At 40.7% G+C, this 11,880-nt stretch overlaps 1 pseudogene; it reads right to left on the reverse strand.

The window, feature by feature from the left end:
- Window positions 1–11,534: 11,534 nt before the first annotated feature.
- Window positions 11,535–11,633, reverse strand: LOC132280495 (small nucleolar RNA R71; annotated as a pseudogene).
- Window positions 11,634–11,880: the final 247 nt, after the last annotated feature.

An 11,880-nucleotide genomic window follows, 5' to 3' on the forward strand; every position in this document is an offset into this window, starting at 1 on the left:
GTTTAATTCTTAAATTTTCGTAACAAATCAACAAACTTATTTACACCCCTTTCATCATTCTAAAAGTAGTTCTAAGTACCTTAGTTGCCATAACCTTGCAGTCCCAGTGGTTCGACTTACCAGACCAATAGCCCTATTTTACAATGATTTGTGCTATTGCAAAGGTTGATGTATAATTGTCATACCTATCAATTTTTGGCGCCGTTGCTGGGGACTGCAAACGGTTTTACAACTGAGATTCTAGGATAAACTTTGGTTTGATTGTGAATATATGATTTTGTGGATATTTTCTTGTTGGTTTCGATTAATTTGTGTTTCAAGTTTTTTTTTTTTTTTTTTTTTTTTTTTTTTTTTTTTTTGTGAGATTTTAAGTACTCAAGGCCTACCGTGGGAAAGCTAGCGAATTTGTAAGTCTAAAAGACTCTCAGGAAGTTTTCAAAGTCCTAGTCTTAAGTTTGTGGATATCTTGCATGTGTATAAATTAGAGATACTTAGTTTGTCTATATTGCAAAGCATCGGTCCTTGTCGTGGCCATTTACTTTTCTGTCTTGATTCATAATTGAGGAGAACATGAACATCGTATGTGGATGTGATGGTGAAGGGATATTATATTTGTTGTGAATTTACGTAGTTGATGTTGGGTCGTAGGTCACTATCCTTGCCTACTCTTGAAGTGCCAATTGATATAAATTCACTTGAAAGAACTCTTAGAAGAAACCTTAGGGAATTACAAACTTTAAAAGGTCTTGATCTTGAAATTAATACAATGGCCAACAATGAGGGAAATGTCGGGGAATGCGGGGATCCATGATGATAGGGCTGAAGTTCCAAATGCTCCTATGACTCTTAGGGACCATTTCATCCCTACAACTTATGCCTCTCCCTCTTGCATAGTGATGCCAAACATCGAGGCAGCCCAATATGAGATCAAATCTAGTACCATCCAAATGCTTTCATCTTTTCATGGCTTTGAAAGTGAGGACCCCTATAAGCACCTTGATGAATTCCTCGAAATATGTTCTACCATCAAGCTGAGGGGTTTCCATGACAATGCTCTCCATTTGCATCTCTTCCCATTCTCCTTAAAAGAAAGGGAAAAATATTGGTTGAACTCCCTTGTTGCAAACTGCATCATTACATGGGCTCAATTGCAACAAGAATTCTTATAAAAGTACTATCCAGTGAACAAAACCAACCTAATGAGGTGTTCCATTCTTAGCTTTTCACAAAGCGAGGGGGAACAACTCTATGAGACTTGGGAAAGACTTCAAGACCTCATTAGGAAATGCCCGCACCACCTAATTGCAAAATGGCAATTGGTGCAAGCCTTCTATGCTGGTTTAACTGATACCCATAGATTCATGGTTGACTCCTCATGTGGAGGGATGTTCATGTCCAAAAGTGCGGATGAGGCATGGACCCTACTTGAGAATTTAGTGAAAACTCACTGCAGCATAATTCTCGTAGTGCTCCAACCTCAACCAATACAAAGAACACCAACCCTTGTCAACCAAAGACAATGAGGGAAAAATCTTCCCAAGTAGATGCCATAGCTCACAAATACTATCAATTGATGGCACCATACCTGTTTCCTTCATTGTCTCAAAATTCAGCAAGTGCAGTGTCTCAAAATTCAGCAAGTGCGGTGTGTGCATCATGCACGAGTCTTTTCCATCTTTCGAAAGATTATCCCACACCGGAACAATTTCCTAATCCCAATCAAGAGCAAGCAAATGCAATGTTCTTAAGGCTCGAAAATAATCCCTATTCTAATACTTACAATCTGGGATGGAGAGATCGTCCGAATTTCTCGTGGAGGCAACAAGCCCCACAATATTCGCAATTTCAAAATCAAGGGCATCAAAATCAGCCCTCTTCTTAATTTCAAAATAGGCCATTTCAGGCCTCGTCAAGCTACCATCCTCCGTATAATCCAAATGTCTCTAATCAATTTCCTACGATCCTAACTGATGAGATTTTGGCTACAAACAAGCAAATGATGGAATCTCTAAACAAACAAATGATGGAATCCAATAAGTAACTATTGACATCATTGCAGCCCACTCTCCAAATGGTTCATTCTCACACTCAGTCTATTGGTAAACTTGAGAATCAAGTAGGGAAAATAGCCACTTCAATGAACCAACTTCTTCAAAGAGATAAGGGGAAGCTTCCCGCTCAACCATTTGAGAATCCTAGAAGGATTCATGTGATTAACGAAACCCCTCCTCCGGGTGGGCCAACTTATGAACAAGTCCAAGCAATCACCACCCTTAGGAGTGGTCGAGTTGTGGATAACAAGGTTGATGGAAGTAACAATGACAAAGTTCTTCCTTCTAAAAATCCAAATCTCCTCTCTTCTAATCCAAAATTCACTCATGAAAATCCAAAGGCTAATGCTGAAAATTCCAAGCTTGTCAACCCAAATGTGGAGACGTCTTATGAGCCTAAGGCTCCGTTTCCTTAACGTCTCCAAGAGTCGACACATTTTGGGAACAAGAACTACAAAATTCAAGACATGTGGGAAGTTTTCAAGCAAGTAAAGATCAACTTGCCTCTCTTGGATGCTATAAAGCAAATCCCTCCCTATGCAAAATTTCTCAAGGATTTGTGCACTCAAAAGCGCACTTCCAAAGATCATTTGCCAAAGAAAGTAAGATTGACTTAAAATGTGAGTGCAATCATTCAACACAGTGCTCCTCCAAAGTATAAGGATCCGGGTGCCCCAACTATCTCATGTGTCATTGGCGACAACAAGATAGAAAGGGCCCTCCTTGACTTAGGAGCTAGTGTAAATTTGATTCTATATTCAGTTTACTTACAGCTTAGGTTGGGAGATCTCAAGCCAACCTCTGTGGTCTTACAGCTTGCCAACAGATTGGTCAAACACCCACGGGGTATTCTTGAAGATGTCATAATCAAAGTGGACAAATTCTACTTCCCGGTAGACTTTGTGGTTTTTGACACAGAACTGGTCCATGATCCAAAGAAACATATTCTCGTGATCCTCGGTAGGCCTTTCTTAGCCACGGCTAATGCCTCAATTAATTGCCGAACCAGGGTCATGGACATCGCCTTTGGAAATATGCAAGTCAAACTCCACATTTTCCATACCACTCAACATCCTTCTGAGGATGATGATTGTTTCCTTATTGATGTGGTCGATGAAGTGGTTGAAGAATCTCTCCCCTTCATTCTAAGCAAAGATCCTTTGGAAACTTACATGTCTCATTTTGACCTCTCGAACTTTGATATTGACCAAGCCATCCAAGAAGTAAATTCGTTGCTCGATATAGGTGCTATCATGGATTTTCCTCCTTGGAAGATGCCAAAAGAACCATTTCCTTAATTCTCTACTACTCCTCTGGTCCCTTCCTTGAAATCTTCACCACAACTTGAGTTAAAGCCGCTCTCGGCCCACCTCAAGTATGTGTTTCTTGGTGTCAATCAAACTCTTTCGGTCATCATTGCATTGAACCTTTTAAAGGGCTAAGAAAATAGCCTTTTAGTGGTGCTTTAAGAGCATAAAGAAGCTATTGGCTGGGCAGTGGCTGATTTGAAAAGAATTGATCCTTCTATTTGTATGCACCGCATTCATTTGGAGGACGATGCTAAACTTTCTAGAGAGGTGCAGCGCCGGTTGTATCCCAACATGAAGGAAGTGGTCATGAAAAAAGTGATCAAATTACTAGATGCGGGAATCATCTACCCCATCTCTGAAAACAAGTGGGTAAGCCCCATTCAAGTGGTCCCCAAGAAATCCGGCCTCACCGTTATTAAAAACTCAACGAGTGATCTCGTGCCACAACGAACTACCACCCGGTGGCGTGTGTGCATTGACTACCGGAAACTCAATTCTACCACTAGGAAGGATCATTTTTCACTTCCATTCATTGATCAAATCCTAGAAAGGCTAGCCGGCCAAAGCTATTATTATTTTCTTGATGGTTATTTCGGCTATAACCAAGTGACAATCGCCCCCCAAGATCAAGAAAAAACCACCTTCACATGTCCCTTTGGAACTTTTGCCTATAGACGCATGCCCTTTGGGCTATGCATTACACCGGCAACATTTCGAAGGTGCATGATGTCCATATTCTCCGATATGGTTGAAAAATTCTTGGAAGTTTGTATGGATGATTTTTCTATCTTTGGCTCCTCTTTCGATTCATGTCTCCACAATCTATCTTTTGTACTTCAAAGATACAAAGAGACAAATTTAATTCTAAGCTAGGAAAACAGTCACTTTATAATCCAAGAGGGCATTGTTCTAGGACATATTATTTCAAAAAGAGGAATTGAGGTTAACAAAGCCAAAGTAGAGTTAATTTCTAATCTTCCTCCTCTAAATTCCATCCTTCAAATCTGCTCCTTCCTTGGTCATGCCGGATTTTATCGTCACTTCATCAAGGATTTTAGTAAAATTTCTCGGCCCTTGTGTAATCTTCTTGCCAAGGATGCTCCGTTTGATTTTGATGAAGCTTGTATGGAAGCTTTCATGACACTTCGCACTTTTCTCTCATCCGCCCCAATCATGAAACCGCCTAATTGGTCTCTTCCATTTGAGATCATGTGTGATGCATCTAATTATGCATTAAGCGCTGTTTTGGGCCAGCATGTGGACAAACTTCCACATGTCATCTATTATGCTAGCAAAACTCTCTCTGATGCCCAACTCAATTACACCACCACAAAAAAGAATTGCTAGTTGTGGTGTATGCCTTGGATAAATTCCACTCTTATCTTCTTGGATCCAAGATCATTGTCTTTTCGGATCATGCTGCCCTTAGGCACTTGCTCGCAAAAAAGGAGACTAAGCCCCGCCTAATTTGATGGATACTTTTACTCCAAGAGTTTGATATTAAAATGCAGGATAAAAAAGGGATTGACAATGTTATCGCCGACCATCTCTCTCGCCTACTCATTAAGAAATCCTCTAAATTTGCTGCAGTCCGAGACTCGTTTCTGGATGGCCAACTATTTCAGATTTCCCATTCAAGTCTCCCTTTGTTTGCGGATATTGTCAACTATCTTGCGGTAGGCAAAATTCCATCCAATTGGTCCAAACAAGAGAAAGACCGATTCTTCTCACAAGTCAAAAATTTCTTTTAAGAAGATCTAGAGTTGTTTAAATATTGCCCGGATCAAATCATCCGGCAATGCGTTCATAAAACTGAAACTACAAGTGTCCTAAATTTCTGCCACACTCTTGCTTGTGGCGGACACTTCAGTGCCAAAAAGACAACTGACAAAGTCCTTCAAAGCGAATTTTATTGGCCATCCTTGTTTCGGGATGCTTACAACTTCTGCAAGTTTTGTGAGCGTTGCCAAAAGCTTGGCTCCATGTCTAAAAGAGATATGATGCCCCTCACCCCTATCTTAATCATAAAAAATTCGATGTATGGGGGATTGAATTCATGGGACCATTTCCATCTTCTTATGACTATGAGTATATCCTTGTAGCGGTGGATTATGTTTCCAAATGGGTTGAGGCCGAGGCTACCAGAACCAATGATCATAAAGTCGTGATCAAGTTCATTCAATCGAACATTTTTAGTCATTTTGGTACACCCCGAGTAATCATTAGTGACGGTGGATCTCATTTCAGAAATCGTTATCTTAAATCCGTCCTCTCTAAGTACTCTATCATTCATAAGGTTGCCACACCTTATCACCCTCAAATGAGTGGTCAAGTGGAAGTATCTAATCGGGAGATTAAGCATATCTTTGGAAAAATGGTTCGACCGGACCGCAAAGATGGTCATTAAGACTAAACAATGCACTTTGGGCCTATCGGACGACTTACAAGACGCCCATTGGTATATCGCCATATCGGCTTATCTTTGGCAAAGTATGTCATCTCCCAATTGAACTCGAGCATCGTGCTTATCGGGCCATAAAAAGGCTCAACTTTGATCTCCAACAAGCTGGCTCTACTCGTAAATTGCAGCTTAATGAGCTTGAGGAAATTCGAAATGATGCATATGAAAGCGCTAAAATCTATAAGGCAAAGACTAAAGCTTTTTATGACAAGCACATTGTTCACAAGTCTTTTGCCCCTGGACAAAAAGTTTGGCTTTTCAACTCTCGCTTGAAGCTTTTTCCCGGTAAACTCCATTTATGGTGGGATGGGCTATATATCATCACTTCCGCCTTTCTTTATGGTGAAGTCGAACTCCAAGATCCTACCGATGGATCTCTCTCTAAGGTTAATGGCCAACGGCTTAAGCCTTATGTTGACGGCATAGTCCCTATCCGCAAAGTGGAGAAAGTCCTATTAACGGACCTAATTTACTAGGACTGATGTGCGACCTTGGGTCGTCTAGCTATCGACGTAAAATTTAGCATTCATGGGAAGCAATTCTTCCATCTTCCGAGCTTCTTTCTTCTAAGTGTCAATTGCCTAGAAATTTTCCGGGAATTCACTAAGTTTCACCAAAATGTGCACGTTTCTGGAATTGTCTCATCTTGCATTCCGTGGTCACATTCGGTTTTCTTAGTCGTTTTCAGGTCTCCGTACCATTTCTAAAAGTATTCAAGGTCATTTGGGCATTTGTCTCGTCTAATCCACAATTCAAATGAATTTCTTCCCTTTTGGCTGTCGCTTGTCTTGTGCAAATGGGTACCGACTCTAGTTCCGGCAGTTCTGTACGGTGGTTAGGGTTCATCAAGCGCTTCCATTTCAAGCTTGGAATGTGTTGAGTCCATCCCGGCTTTTGTAGGCCGTGCCTTGCTGTAAAAAGCAGCCTCTGAAGTAGGCATGCGGGTGCCCGCTAGATCACCGCGGGCGCCAGACAAAGTAGGCAGTATGTGCGTCAATTCCACGGGCGGTCGCTAGTGTCTCGCGGGCACCCGCAGAAGATCCGCAGGCCCCCACCGTTCCTGGTGAGCGCCCGCCAAAATGATCAGTATGCTCTCGTACGCCCACGGGCACCCGCCGTCGTCGCTGGAGCATTTAAAATGGGCATTTCAGGCTCATTTTCAATCATACCCTCTCTCTCTCTCTCTCAACCCTCGCCCCCACCCTATTCAAACCTCAACCATTCACTCTCTCTCTCTCCATTTCCCATCTTCATCCATTCCATCCATCATCCTTCCATTGTCCATCTCAATTTTCCTTCCAATCCTTTTCTCATCAAGCAAAAGAGGATTTTGCTCCTCCAAAGTGGGTAAGTTTCTTCTCCTTTCTTTTTTTTTTTTTAAATTTTCGCATCAAGGAGGATGGGAATCTATTATTAGAGGATTGGTGATTGTTGGGTATTGAATGCATGTCATTTGCAGGTTGAAATTTTGGAATTTTTTCATATCTAACATCATTTTGTCCCTCTTCCCCATTCTTGTGCACACCAGGTGTTCATAGAAATGTCTGAACCAAATTTCCTCACTCTAATGGCTCCCAAAGTTGCGTCCAAGCGTGCTCGCTCGTCCGAGGGCTCTTTTAATGTGCCTCTAACTCCAAATTGGGCGAAATGGCCAATTATCCCCGAAGCAAAATTCAACATTGCCAATGATTTTGAGCAAAATCAAGAAATCGCATGGTCAGTCTGCGAATTATGGGCACGTGGCCTCGCATCACTTTTCAAACCACGCGCTCATGCCTACTACCCACGCGTGGTCTGTCTGTTCTACGCAAACCTATTCCATTTATGTGCGTAACCTAACATCATCAAAACCACCATTGATGGTGAAGTTTATGAATTTGGCCTGGATGACCTTGCTATGGCCATGGATTGTCCATTGGCTTCACCGGTGGATGAGGCATGCCTCCCTCTTTATATTGGCCTATCGACTCAGTTTCCTTTGGCGAACATTGTAGGCGAAATTTGTCACGGTCAATTTACCGGCAATCGAACCACAAGCACCAATAAATCCTTCTTACCATGCCGGCTGTGGTTTCTTAATTCAGTCCTGGCCAAGAACATTCTTCCTGTGCCAGGCCACTCCGAACGTAAGGGGGATTTTTTGAAAGCCCTCTACACTACTGAAAAGGAGTACTGGTTTTACGTCCCACAGCTTGTCTAGGACCAAATTCTCAAGATTTATAATAAGTTGATCTTGGTGAGGTCCAGCAGTGCCACCACCTGGACATTTCCATTTCCATACCTTATTACCAGGTTGCTTAAAGATGCCGAGTTTAAAGCACCTCATGGTGAGGCGAAATAGAAGACAGTGGTTGACTTCAACCTTGGGGTCTGGAAGTCCAACACAGTTTAGCTTAAGACGTCTCGACAGGCACACATTGGAGATAACTTGGATTGGGGTGCTCCAGCCCCTCCTATAGCTCCGGCCCTTGATGCCCCCGCTGCTCCAGCTGCCCCTATTGCTCCGCCGTTGGATGTCATGACCCTTGCTGATTATCTTGCCCTTAATGCTCGTCTTGATGCATTTGACATGCGTTTTGGAAACATTGAGGGTGCAATTCAGAAAACTCAGGAGAGCCAGGAGGTTCTGCAGGCTATGCTCCAAACTTTGCCTGACCGTTGATGAGCGCTAAAAAGTGCGTATTTAAACCTTTTAAGCTTAGGTATTCTAGAACCTTTATCTATCTTATTTTACCATTTTGTATTGATTTCGTGTTATTTTCATTTTCAAGAACTTATCCCCAAAATAAGCTAACTCAGCCAAATAAGAGCATAATTGAAGCAATTCTGGGATGAATCAAAGAAAGAAGCAAAGTAGAGTAAAAGGAAGCAAATGGTGGAATTTGGACAACTTCGATCGATCTCAAGAAAAGTTCGATCGATCCAACTTTTATCGATCTCAGCACTTTAAGATAGATCTAAGCCATGTTTGTTCCTATTCAAAAATCTCAAAGTTCGATCGATCCAACTTTATTCTATAATCGATCGAACTATCTTATCCTTATCCAAGTGATTGATCTTATCCAGTTGTACCACCTTACCAACCACTTTTGTCCTTTTCCCAAAAATATCTTCAAAATATCTTAGATTTGTTTTTATCCAAAAAGGTTCCACCATTGAGGATCGATCCAATTTAAGTTCGATTGATCTCAGCCATGTTCGATCGATCCAAGTCCAAGGTTTGATCGATCAAACTTCCTCCAGTGCGAAAAAGTTAAATTTCCAGCTCACAAAAAGTTGTCCTTTATCCAATCATTGGGGAATATTTGCTGTACAACCCCAGCTCATTTTGGGTGTCATTTGACCTACCTATATAAGGATAAGGATTACTTTTTACATCATATATGATATCCTACCTTATAGATTCATCTAGAGGGGATTTTTAGAGAATTCTTAGTGAGGAAGAATAGAAGAGGAGGAGGCTAGAGACACCATTGGAGACTCTTCATCAACCAAGGAACAGATTTCTTCCATGGAGCTTGCCATTGAGGGTTAGAGGACATCATCCATGAGTGGCTAGACATCTTCTTGGGGCTAGAGTTAGCCCTAAGCATGCTTTCTACTTCTTGATTTATGTATTTTTGAGGGGATTTATATTGTGATTCATGTCTTGGCACTTTTATATATATAGATCTTATTTTTTCAATGATTTATGTGGTTTAATGCTTCCAATTAATCATTTCATTCTATCCATATGTCTATGTATAATAGAATAGATATTCATATGTTTGTCTCTATTTCTTGTGTTATCGATGCATGTTTATGTGTGTTAATGCCATAGATCTAGAGATTGTCAAGACATAGTGCTTAATGTTATGTTCTTGTGGTTTATTTGATGGTTCATACTCAATTCTTGATGGATTGTACCTCTCCTTTAGTTTAATTTCATACCATTAGCTTAGTTGTAGTGTAGTTGTTAAATGGGAGGACAATCTATGCTTGTTGTTGATGTTCCATACTTATAAAAGCAAGTAACATATATCTCTAACCTTGTGATGTGTTTGGATTATGAGCTTAAAGAAAGGATTACTGGCTTAATTTGATATGTTATGCTATTCACCATGTTGTTTAGACAATATATGCTTAATTTGTCATTCATACTTGTTAAAACAACCACACACACACACCTTGTTGCAATACATGTTCTCCCCATAATTAATCATTCATTAAAGGTGTAGAAAAGCAATGTTTAGTGGTGATCTCTAAACCCCAAGATCTCTCTCTCTTTTATTCTCTCTATTGCATTATTGTTTACTTAGTTTAATTTGCCTCTAGTTTAATTCAACCAACCAACCACTATTTTGATCACTCGGCCTACTAACCCTAATCTTGATTCCTCAACCTAGTGTGACCCTCAATCCCTTGGGATGATCCCTACTCACCCTAGCTATATTTTTAGTGAAAGGTAGTAGTGGCAATTTTTAAATGCAAAACTTGGCCACATTGCACAAACTGTTAGGTTTCGGCGTTAATGACCCAGGAAACACCAAGTTTTTGGCGCCGTTGCCTGGGATTAATTGATTGGCAGCATCGTATTTGTGGAATCAATTAGGAATTAGTACTCTTTTGATCGTGTCTTTACTTTGTTTTCAATTTTTGTTACTTATTGTGTTTGTTTTTTTTTTTAACTAGGAGCATTGAGCTAGGATGCAAGCAAAGGAGCATTCAAGCAAAGGAGCTAAGCAAGCAAAGGAAAAATGCTAAAATCATAAAAAAATTGCTAAACTAAGCTATATATTTGGAGTTTAAGTGCTAAAGGACCTTTGTGAGCTTTTCTTTACTCATCCCTTAGTTAAATCCTCGGCCTACGTAGAGGCTTATATTTTAATTTTTAGTTAAATCGTGAGCCCCCGTTGAGGCAATTTACTTTTCTTGCATATTGTTTAAGCATGGGATTATGAGAACATTAAATATGGAGGAAGGTTGTTGATTGTTGTTATTACTTGTTGTGTTGCATTGTGCATGCATGGTCGTAGATCATTGAGACCCACTCTTGTCCCTTTAAATTTTCATCTTGAATCCATTGTTCGAAACCCTAGGGGAAGAGGTAGTTCTAGTCAATCCATTTCATTAATGGAAGGACACAATGAGGACCACGTGGAGGACCTTGGTCACATAGACGAACAAGGTATCCTCCACCCCAATGTGTATCATGATAACATGCAAGTTCCATTAGGCATGCCAAGGCCATATGTTCATCCACCACAACAACAAGGCCAAGATGCCAAGGCCAATCTATGCTCCACCACCCCCTATCATTCAAGGCAATCAAGGTGCCCATGTTGCACCTCCAATTGCTAACCTTCCCCTTGCTTTAAGAGATCACTATGTGCCTAATGAATATAATGCACCCACATGCATTCAATTGCTACCATTTAGAGCACACCATTATGAAATCAAGCCACAAACCATTCAAATGCTTCCTAATTATCATGGACTTCCAAGTGAAGAACCTTACAAGCATTTGGATGAGTTTCTTGAAGTATGTTACACCGTAAAATATACGGACATGCTGGAAGAGGTCTTAAGGCTTAAAATTTTTCCATTCACCCTTAAAGACAAGACAAAATATTGGTTTAACCATCTTAGGCCTTTTTCAACAATTTCTTGGGCGGAAATGCAACAAGAGTTCTTGAAGAAGTACTATCCGATTTCTAACACCAATGCTATGAGAACCTCAATTCGAGAATTTTCTCATGGGGATGGAGAAACATTTCATGAGGCATGGGAACGCTTTAATGAATTGCTTAGGAAGTGTCCACATCATGACATGCCCAAATGGCAATTAGTTCAATATTTCTTTGAGAGCTTATCGGACAATTACAAAGGCATCATTGATGCTTCCATGGTGGGCTCTTACATTGATAGGCATAAGGATGACGTGTGGCATCTTTATGAGAGCATGAGTGAAAATTCGTTGCATCGTACTTTATCTTCGAAGAATGGTAGAAATTCTAGTGGTAGGAAGAGTGTTGGCTTACATCAAGTCGACCACTTCAATGAAATTGTTGCTAAAATG

This window comes from Cornus florida, unplaced genomic scaffold, assembly GCF_030987335.1.
Source record: "Cornus florida cultivar Cherokee Brave unplaced genomic scaffold, ASM3098733v1 CherokeeBrave_3.0.0_Hap2_Chr10, whole genome shotgun sequence".
In the NCBI taxonomy this organism is placed as follows: Eukaryota; Viridiplantae; Streptophyta; class Magnoliopsida; order Cornales; family Cornaceae; genus Cornus; species Cornus florida.